The sequence below is a fragment of the Tupaia chinensis genome, unplaced genomic scaffold (genome assembly GCF_000334495.1).
Source record: "Tupaia chinensis unplaced genomic scaffold, TupChi_1.0 Scaffold000658_1, whole genome shotgun sequence".
Lineage (NCBI taxonomy): Eukaryota > Metazoa > Chordata > Mammalia > Scandentia > Tupaiidae > Tupaia > Tupaia belangeri.
Genome location: NW_006160179.1, coordinates 226040 through 237625, shown reverse-complemented (window position 1 = coordinate 237625; position 11586 = coordinate 226040). Strand labels below are relative to the sequence as shown.

The 11586-nt window shown below is 34.3% G+C and overlaps 1 long non-coding RNA gene across 1 annotated transcript in view; it reads left to right on the top strand.

Moving 5' to 3' along the window:
• Positions 1 to 548: 548 nt before the first annotated feature.
• LOC102478511 (uncharacterized) overlaps positions 549 to 11586 on the top strand; it is a 27418-nt gene continuing 16380 nt past the window's right edge. The window contains exons 1-2 of the long non-coding RNA XR_336200.1: positions 549 to 646; positions 3093 to 3154. This is a non-coding gene — a long non-coding RNA (uncharacterized LOC102478511). The remainder of the gene's footprint in view (positions 647 to 3092; positions 3155 to 11586) is intronic.

Sequence of the window (11586 nt, the reverse complement as noted above, 5' to 3'; positions counted from 1 at the left end):
AGCGCAGTGTGTCATTCAGGCCATGGTGCCTAGGACTCAGACAGCAGTCCGTCATGTGTGATGCAGCCACCTTAACCTTCATGCCACCTGCCAGCCCATGTCTATACTTTTTGTTTAAAGATTCTTGTGCTAAGGCACAAAAACACAAATAATACTCTATTCATTCAAACAAACCTTGCTTCTTAAATTCTTACCACTAAAAAGTGGAAATTATGTACTACATTATTTTGGATTCTCAGAATTGTTTGGATATAAATTATATTACCATGAGCCAAATGTGGGGGAAAGTCTATCAATATATTTCTTAAATTAGCTTACCAATTCATCAATAAAATAAATATCTGATTCTTGCCAAGATATGAGAGAGTATGTATACCAAGAACTAACAAGATTTAACAATGGGTCAGACTTCACAGATATTTATATGAACAACCAGATGGTCAGTAGTGTCTTCTAATAAGACGAGAAGTTGGAGGAGAATCAGAATGTTGGGTGAAAAGCATTCTGATTTGGAGCTGTGTTCTGATAAAGAATTTTTTGTTGTTCTAATGTAGGCAGGTTTCTATAAGCCCTTTTCTAAACTAGGTGTTTATCCTTGGTCCCTGTCCTTGACTTGCCTACCCAGTATTAGAAGAAATCCTGCTATGTGAGTAAGAATCTCTGCACCCTTTATATCTGATCTACTTTGACAGCTGTTCAAGTTCCTCTTCCCCTGCTCTTGACATATGATTCACCTTGGCCTGCCTTTAGCAAGAATCCTGTTAAAGCAGTTTAGCAAAAATCTCCTTTCCCATGATATCTCCTCCTAGTAATTTTCCATCTACTGATGCCTTCCTCTGCTTTTTGGATATAAATTCCTCCTTACAATTATTGTATTTGCGATCAAACTCAGTTCTACACTGATGTCTTTTCTCCCTATTTCAATGAGTACAGGACAAGAGTCTGTCTTTCCTGTATTTTACTAATGTCTAATTCCATTTCTATTCAAAACTTTATATAATAAGAGTATTTTCAATAAACAATGATGAATGCAAATGCACTCTACAGAAACGTTTGTTTGTTTGTTTGTTTTGTTTTCCTCTGAAGGAGAGAGCCAGCTTGCATGGGTTTTCTAATTCTTTCAGAGAAGCAGATACTAGGTAAAACACAATCATTTCATCTATAGATATGTTCATTACCGTTAGAAGTTGCTCATGAATTTGTAGGTTTATGTGCCAATCTGTGAGGTACATCTAAGAAGAAAGCCAAAAGTACAGAACTACCACATGCCCTGGATTGGTGAAAATTCTGCTTTACATGGAAACACCACCTGGCTCTACATCTTATTTAGATGAGGGTTTTTTTTTTTCTTTCCCCTCAGTAAAGACACATTTTTACCTCATGTACATTCTCAGAACTTTGATCCCCAATAATATTTCCTAACAAGTTAAAATTTACCCTAATTTAAATTTAGCTCTGGATAAAAACATATTCGTTTTTTAAGGAAAAAAAACAAACAAACAAACAAACAAAAAAACCCACTCACTATGGACAGTATACATTATAATACTAAAAGTCACCTTCCAGGTGTAATAAAAATAGTTTTGGTCTTAGTTGCTATTGTTTTAGCTTACTAGATACAGATTAATATAGGCGTAGGTACTCTTAAGTTAGCAGCTCAAAAGTTGAAGCATTTATTCTTTGACTGTATAGTCTTTTTTTAAAAAATGAGAATGCTGCAGGTTTTGTAATCATTTTATTACTGGCAGAATAAGGAAGCAGATTAAAAATTCTGCAGTTACTTTTACCAGCATGTTTAATGGCAATGGTGGTGAAATGGAACAAGACATTGAATTTCACCAGGCAGGATCTGTTACCGAGAACTGCTGTTCAAAGCTGCCTGACGTTACTTGAGGTGGATATTAGACTGTGCTGGTAACTGGTATGTTTGTTATTCTGGCTGACATATACCCCTGCCAGTAATTAGAAGTGGGAAAAAAGCCTAATGACATTTCTCACCTGATATATCTGATGCCAGTAGAGAAGACAATGTGCTCCGTAAGGAGATTTTTCCTTCCCTGTAAAGAGTAATGTCACAGCACAAATCTTAAACAAGAAATTTGCTTATATTAGACTTACGTCACTTTAAGTAAATGATAACACAAACACTCTCTCTCTCTCTCTCTCTCACACACACACACACACACACACACACACACACACACACCTTGAAATAATTTAAATAGCAAATGGCAAACTTTTAAACTTAACAATCTAGTAAGAATCCCCCCGCCCCAAAGATTGAAAATTGGGTATTCTGACCTAAATAATTTTTTGTTGTTGTTGTTGCTTATTTGTTTGTTTGTCTGTTTTTTTTTGTTTTGTTTTGTTTTCTAGTTAACAAATTCTTAAACACTTCATATACGGGACCAGCAGGTGATGTGGTAGTTAAGGCACTGGACTCCTATTTGATGGACCTCGGCCTGAGTCCCAGATCTGGAGGCTGGCTTTCTCACTTTCTCTCCCTTTATTCCTTGCTGTCTCTCTCTTTATTCCTTGCTGTCTCTCTCTTTCTTTTTGTCCTGCAGCAAATTAAAAAATAATATCAAATTAAATGAAAAAAAAAACTTCATATGTTAAAAGTAGGATGTGCATGAACTGCTAACAAATGATGGGTTTTTCTTTGCATGTATAAACCAAAGAATGATTTTTTTCTTTCACCTGGAAATGTTCCACTCATTCTATAACAAGAAGGTTAAAACATTGTGAAATCTATAAAACCCCTTCATGTTGCTTTTCAGAGTCATTTAAACCTATTTTTACTAAGATTATTAAACAAATGCATGAATGTACATGTTTATAAACATTTACTGAGTATAGCTACTGGTTTTAAGAGAGGAAAACCAGTGCTATGTTAAAACCTACGTGTTCTCTCTTTAATTGGGTTTACTTGCAATGGGAAGGAGGAGTAAGGGTTACACGAGTAAAGAAGATAAGTGCAGATTTTGAGAAGTATCTTGAAGTAAATAAATAGGGTAGTTTATTAAAAAATGGAAGAATCAATTTTAAAACATGATCAGAAAATATGCTGAGGCAATGTCTTATGACTACAGGATAAGAATATAGAAGTGATGGAACTCAACCAAAGAGCATTCCTGGAAGTGAAATTGGAACAGTAAGTATAGAAATTTATAGTTTGGAAAGACCTTGGCTGTTTAAAGAATAGAGAAGACATCTATATGGTGGTCCAGAGGATCTTTGAAAGAGGGAACTTTTATACATTGTCTAATAATTCCTATTGTCTAGCAAACATCTTGAAAGAAATACTACAAAATTGTTTGCTTTATAAGAATAAACTATTGAGACATATGTTACAACACTGTGACAGGCTTAAAGGAATTATTTAGTGAAATCATGTTAACATAACAAGATGACTAATAACAGGACAGCATGGGGTATAATACTGTAAAAGGGGGGTGCTAGAGGAAATTAAGGCAATTGCATGGCAAAGAAAGTTAATGTAATTAAAATAGTCAAGATTTCTTTAATTTTTGTTTATTGCCATAGGGTGCATATACTCACCGGAGAGAGACAGAGAGAGGGGAGTTGAGAAATTACTCCCCCCAGGAGGGATGGAAAAATCCCTTCTTCTCTATTCTCTTCCTGGGATCTTGGCTATGCATGTACACATGGCTGGCATGATTTTCAAGCCACCAGGTCCAGCACTCAAAACACAATTGGCCATGTGGGAGTCCAGCACCTTAACCACTACACCACTTGCCGACTCCAAGACTTTCTTATTTTCAAGAAAAAGGACATGAGCTTATCATACAGAATGAATCTTGCTTTGAACAAAAATTGCAAGTAATGAACTTCCATGGATAAATTTTAAATAACCATGTTTTATTATAAAATGGGCGTTAGTACTGATAATGGGTTTCCTTCTTATTGAAAAAACTAAAAGTGATTTGTTAATGCTTGTGTACTCAATTTAAGGAAGAGGGTACATGTTGATGAGTTCAAAATAAGCAAGTGGGCTAGCAGGTGGTGTGGGTTAGGGCACTAGATTTCCACATGGCCTACCATGGTTTAAATACTGGATTTGGTGACTTCAAAATCACACCAGGTGCATGTCCATGCATACCCAAAATCCCAGGAGGAGAATGGAGGAGAAGGGATTGAGGTTTGGCCAATCTCTCTGGGGAGTGATTTCTCATTCTCTCATTGCTTCTGCCTATCTCTTGCTGGTGAGGGCATGCATCCTAGGATAAAATCTGAAAACAAAACAAAACAAAAAATTAAAAGCAATAGAAGATATAAAAAGTGATTACAAATGTCTTTTACTTTTTTAAAATTGATTTACGTATTTCTCTTTTAAGAATTTTGCAACTTATGAGGAATGCCCTTTAACTTATGATATATTTGTGAACATGAAATTAAGTTTTATTTCCCTATGAAGAATAAATAAACCAATCTAAGTTATTTTTACAATCATTAAGAATTTTGGAAATAATTTGCATTTTCAGTTAAAACACTATGGTGTTCTGTGCAAGCTAAAGAATAAATCTTATTGGAATTAACTTCTAAAAAAAATCTCAAATACTGGCTCACTGAGACCACAAAGATTCAAAGAGTAAATGTGTTTAACATTTTTCTTGATTGAAAAACCTTTGGAACATCTTAAATTTACTTTTGGACAATGTAAATTCCTGTATGCATTGGGTACCTTTTGATAAACACCTTCTTTTGATGCTGTGCTTCCATTAATACAGTCATTGACTATAGAACTAGGTTTTTTAATTTTAATAATTTATTTAGCACAATATATCAAAATTAAATTAAAATAAAAAATGTATTCAAGATGTCATGTATATAAAACTGACTCTTCTTTCCTGCATAAACTTATAGCCCCAGTGAAGTGTTTCTGTTGAATGGTTGACATTTATTTATTTAAAATCTGTTCATTTAATCATTTACATGAGCAAGAGAGACACACAGAAAGAGGCAGAGACAGAGAAACAGAGAGAAAGAGAGACAATCACCTAAATAGGGTCTTCACACCTTAATCCACTCCTACTCTCAGTCAGACTGGAATGCTGGACAAGCATGTGCTTGGGGTGTTCAGGAAGGTCTCTGGACACAAATGTGGAGCTTTTCCATATGAGTCAGCCTCAGAGAATATTGAATTACCAAAAGTCACTGTTCAAATTCTGACATTATTTAACTTACAATATTTTCAGGGTATATACCCTGTGAACATATTTAGTAGATATAAGTGACACATCATGAATAGAGAGGAGAAATAATTAACTCATTAATAATGTAATTTACCATGTTCTCCAAGAACAATCTCTGGTAATAAAATTCTTCCTTATCTGGTAAATTGTAAGATAATTATTTCCATGTATATGCATATAACCACTTTTAGGTTGAAAATGGCTTTCTCATAAGGTTTATGACTCACAGTAATTCATATTTTTATTCTTGAGATAAGTAAGCTTCCTTTTTTAAAACAATTGATTACATACACTAATATCATTCTATGTATGCCAAAATACAAACTTCTACTCTGAATGGTGTTTTCTTATACGTAAGATCTACCATTTCAAGTTTCATATTTGTAACCTCTTTTATTTAACTCATTATACTTTATCCTTTACATGGTTATTATGCACATCTGATATTCTCTAAAATGTTAAGGAAATGGTATTTGCTTTAACTTTTTATTTTCTCTGTGGCTCTTACTGGAACTAGAGCACGTGTGGAAGGAACGTGATAAATACAGTGTGAATTGAGTGTGTCATATTTTAAAGATTTTTTTCTCTGAACAACAAGCTTTAGTTTCTTATTCAAGATGGAGACCAAAAATCAATAACTATTATTACCTAGAAATGGGATAAGTTGATAGCAATTTATTGCTGAGATAAAGTCCATAGATATATTTTGTAGCTATTAAATAAAGTGAACAGCGTAGTTTAATACCAGCTTGAAATTAATTGGTATAAACATAAAAATCTACTACAGAGCCAGAAAAGTTTATATTGCACTGTTTTAAATAAAAATATGGAGACTAGATCAAATTTTTAAAGAATATATTAGCTTCTGTTTAATATTTTAAAAATTGAAAATACATGTATTGTGTATTATTCATTTATTTTGACAAACACTAAGCAATGGGCATACAACACTGAAGAAAAAAGACAATTTTTTAATTAACACTCATGGAGTTTACATTTTAGTTGGAATAAGAAACAGGAGAATAGGGTAATAAACAAATGAAAGTGTATTATATGCTAAATAGTAAAAATTGCTAACAAAAAAAATAAGAAATGTAAAGCAGACTGTTAAGTGTCAGGTGTGAGGATTTTTTATTTTATGTATGTTTGGAAGCATTTAAACTTTGGTACATAAGATTGTTAGGAAAGACCTTATTACTAGAATATGATTTGAGAAAATCTGAAAGGGGCGAGGAGGTAAGCCATGTGACTATACTGAAACAAGAGAGAGTAGTAAGTGCAAAGACCCTGTGGAACGTGCACACTTAAAGTGTGCAGAGTCAAGGATATTCAGAATGACAGTAGTATGGGACCAGCAGTTAGTGGAATGGCTATGTTGCTTGACTCCCATGTAGTCGACCGCAGTTTGAGTCCTGGAGCAGGTGGCTTAAACTCACTCCGGGTGTGTGTACGTGAGTACCCAAGATCCTAAGAGGAGAATGGAAGAGAAAGGACTGTGGCATGGCCATCCCCCCTGGAGGGTGATTTCTTACTTTCTGTCTCTCTGTCTCTCTTCGTCTTCCTGGCGAGCACATGTGCCCTATAGCAAAAACCTCTAAGAAAAAAATAAAAAAATAAAAAAGAATGACTGTAGAGGGAGTGAGTAATAAATTATATAAAATAAGGTCAAAGGAGCAACTATAATAATACACTAGGCAATACTTGCTCCAAAGAGCATAACATGTTATAATAATGAAAATATTTTCTAAGTTAACTTAGATATTTGTATATCAAGTATGATGCAAATGCTTTATAAAAATAATATTTAATTTTCCTAACCATTCTGTGAGTGAGGTCGTATAATTTGACAATATTATGAAACGGTAAAGTCCTGGTTGATACTATTTTATAATCAATAGTGTTTTTTAGTCTTTTATTTAAAAAAAATCCTCTAACTTATTAATCATTCATTGACGTTATTTTATTTCTTTTACATATTTAGATTTTGAACAAATGATCTAATTTGGAACAATATTTAGTAGATGTTGAACTATGATCTTGCATTTGCTGGAGTGGCTAATACGTACTGAAGTACAATATTCTAATATATAACTCAATGAGCTATACCTATTTGTCATGGTCTGTGATAAATATCTAGCAACAGCATTTGTGCACTTATGATCTGTTTGCATTTTATGTCCTGTACAAGTGTTTGCCTGCTATTTGAACCCAGCTGCAAGCTGAATGTCTAAACTCACAGTCAAAAATTAATAAGAGAACGATCTGAATTCACTTTTTTATTAAAAAAATGTAATGTCCCTTTCCACTATAGAGAAATATGCACTATGTAGGTGAGCAAACAGAATTTTTTATTCTAAATTCATATTATACAAAAATGAAATTGCTTTTGATTAGTTTTAGAATGAATCTTCATTCAATGCATTTTTATAACTCCAAAAGAAAATGTGAATAAGAAAGAGGAATATGTATCAGCACTTAGAATAAAATCTGCCTATCAATGGAATTTATACAATGTGAATAAAATGTTGATGAAGCAGAAGGTTTTTTAAAATATAATCACCAGTATCTGAACTCTTATTTTATTTTCAGTGGCAAATTGTGACTTGCAATTTCTGATGGAAGTGACAAATGACCTAAATAAAAAATATGAGATTTGCATATTCATAATATAATTTAAGTACTAATGCTCTTGACCACTAGGGAACTCTTGATATAATTATGTTAATTTCCAATATGTTCCCCAATGTTCTCTCCATACCAGCGATTGCTTACAACAAAATTATTAGTTTACATTCAAATTGAAGTATGAAAAAAAGCAGTTTCTCAGAAGCTAGATTGTTTTTGAAAATATATTCACATAAGCAAACATAAAGATAATTGACAGATTTCAACTGAATTGATACAAAGAGTTTTGCTTATATTTAAATTGTTTTATATCAAATTTAGCAAGTTGTAACATTTCTGTGAAAAACACATATTTTCCATATGAAAATACTGTAGTTGGGACCAGCAGTTAGTGTAATGGCTATATCACTGAACTCCCATGTAGCCAAATGCGGTTCGAGTCCCAGACCTGGTGGCTTAAGCTCACGCCAGACATGTGTGTGTCCGTGCCCAAGATCCCAAAAGGAGAATGGACGAGAAGGGGTTGCAGCATGGCCATCCCCTCTGTGGGGTGATTTTTCGCTTCCTATCTCTGTCTCTCTCTGTTTTCCTGGCAAGTGCATGCGCCCTATAGCAAAAAAACCTCTCCAAAAAAAAAAAAAAATTGTAGTTCATTTGGCCACTTTGACAACTGATGCTATAGTTTCTTCCTCAGTCTCACTTCATCTATATAAAAAAAGTAGCCGGAAAAAAATGAATTGACATGCACCTATCCAGTGCAAATCAAAATAAAGTCTTGGCAATTATTGAGTACATTTCATTTTGTGAGTAATTCATAATTAATGATGTTAGTTCATACAAGACAAAAAAAATAAATAATAAAAAATACTTTTCTTTTGACCTACAGACATGAAATTAAATTCAAATCAGAATGTTTCCATCAAGTTACAGGAAAGTAGATATGCACACCTAAATGAAAACAACATTTATTTCACCTTTCTGACTAAGCTAAGTACAGTCTAGTTATGGAAATTTTAACTTTTTCCAATTTTTCTTGGTTTTACTCAAACAAGAACTATAAAATGATATCTATTTATAGCCTATATAAGTTAGCAAATACACCCAAAACACTGTGACAAAGTAAAGAATTTTCTACTAAATTCTTCTTCTTAAATAGTGATTAAAGATAGAAAGTCATTAGAGGAATGATGAGCAGAGCAAATATAAGTGAGATACATGAATTAGGGATGCTATGAAGCAATTGTGTAGTCATTCTAATGATGATTGTAGTTTTAAATTTAGAAGACAAAATTTATTGTGTAGTTGGATATTTTTATAAATGTTGGCTACATCGAAAAAGGTCTTATTCAACAAAAGAAATGGATTGCTGAGTAGTAGGTGGCCAATAAAGCTAGTTCTGAAATTGTGCTTTAAAACGATGCTTAGGAACTCACGCAGGGTCCTATTTGAGTGCCTCCATGATAACCTTAAGCATAAAGCATCAATGCAGAAGTTGACAAAAGAGATTTTTTTTCAGCAAGATCTCACTAGAATGAATAACAATGAGCTCATTAATCAAAGCTATACCAATGTCCAAGTTATTGGACATTGAAATTAATAAAATGAAGGATATTCAGGATATTTCTGCATGAGGGGCCACATATCTAAGACAGCGATAAAAAAAAAAAAAAAGACTCCGTCAAAGATCAGAAAGACCAGACACAGCGAATTTGCTTAACGTTGCATTTCACCTTCCCAAAAGGAGGAGGACATTTTATCAGTTCTAGCCTGGCCTTCTTTTGTAATTATAAGCCTTAACCATTAAATTACAATTAAGTAGGATACTGTGTATATGTATATGTGTAATCCCAAAGTATAAACATTTGAAAACAGGAACAAATAAAAGAATAAACTGTATGGTTATATTACTTAATATTAATCTAATGAGTTATGATATGCTATTGTAACTATATTGTAAACGAATATTTTGAGCGGGGATTAGTTTGTAGCCACTTACACCTAACCTGTGACTATGTAAACTTACTTGCACACTTGAAGATTTACAAATCAGATTGAGTTTATTATCTCAAATACAATTTCTCCTACATGTCAAGGAATATATTTTCTTTCACCTCTATCATCTTTCTTATCACCCAGTCTTCGGATCGACTTCCTTCTATGCATTTTAAGTGTGCTCAAATCATCTTGCCAAGATGGGAAATCTATAGGTGATTGGGATATTTTTGTGGGGTTTTTTTGCTTGTTTTTTATTTCTTGCTGTTTCTTTTCTTTTTCTTTCTTTTTTTTTTTTTGAGAGATTTTTGCTATAGGGCGTGTGCGCTCGCCAGACAGACAGAGAGAGACATAGAGACAGAAAGCGAGAAATCACCCCCCAGGGGTGATGGTCACGCCACAATCCCTTCTCCTCCATTCTCCTCTCTGGATCTTGGGCACGCACGCACACACACCTGGCATGAGTTTTAAGCCACTGGGTCCAGGACGCGAACCGTGGTCGACTACGTGCAAGTCCAGCGACATAGCCATTACGCTAACTGCTAGTTCCCTCTTGCTGTTTCTTGATCATCGAAATAAATTATCCTTTCTCTATTAGAGTTTATTGATCGGTGTTTCTTCTTTGATTATATATTTTTTCCACAGTAACATATTTCCATTGAAAACAGTAGAAAGCTTAAATTACTTGTCTAGTGAAATTTATCTAAGTAATCATAAACTTGAAGGAAATACCATTAATACATTGTCTTAGTTGGTTTGTGTCGCTATACCAGAATATTTAGGACATGATAATGTAATAAAGGTTTTAGTCCTAGTCAAGAGGGAGAAGAACAGATGGTCACCTCTTAAACTCTCCATTTAATACCACTACATTAGCCATTAAATTCCAGTATCTGAACTTTGAAAGGAACACTTTCAGACTGTAATACACATACATGATGACCTTAAGTTTATGACTTTCATATTAGTGGCAATTTATTGTTCTTCTTAAATAAAAAGAAGAAGAAATGAGCAAGATGCCTTAAGCTCCTGGTTTTATGCATTCATATATTTTTTTAAGGGGCTTCTGTCTTAGGACACATGTGTGCATGAGAGAGCGACAGAGATATTGAGAGGGAAAGTGAGAAATCACCCCGCAGAGAGGATGGCCAGGATGCAATCCCTTCTTCTCCATTCTCTTCCTGGGAACTTGGGCATTTGGGCATGCATGCACATGCACCAAGTATGATTTTTGTTTTTTTCTGAGAGTTTCTTTTTGCTATAGGGTGCATGTGCTTGCTAGAAAGACAGAGAGAGACAGAGAGATAGAAAGCGAAAAATCACCCCCCAGGGAGAATGGCCACGCTGCAATCCCTTCTCCTCCATTTTCCTCTCGGGATCTTGGGCATGCACACACATGCCCGGTCTGCACCAAGCATGATTTAAAAGCCACTTGAATCTGGGACTTGAACCACAGTCGACCAGGTAGGAGTCCAGCAAAGTAACCACTATGCCATCTGCTGGCCCCACACATTCATATTTTAATAGAAAATTTACATTAGACAATGTTCTGAATGTTCGAGGGCTTAATACAACTATAAAATAGATTATATTTGTGAATAATTTGGCCATGGGGACCAGCAGTTAGTGTAATGGCTATGTCGCTGAACTCCCATGTAGCTGACAGCAGTTTGAGTCCCAGACCTGGCGGCTTAAATTTATACCAGGCACGTGTGCGTGCGTGCCTAAGATCCCGAGAGGGGCATGGAAGAGA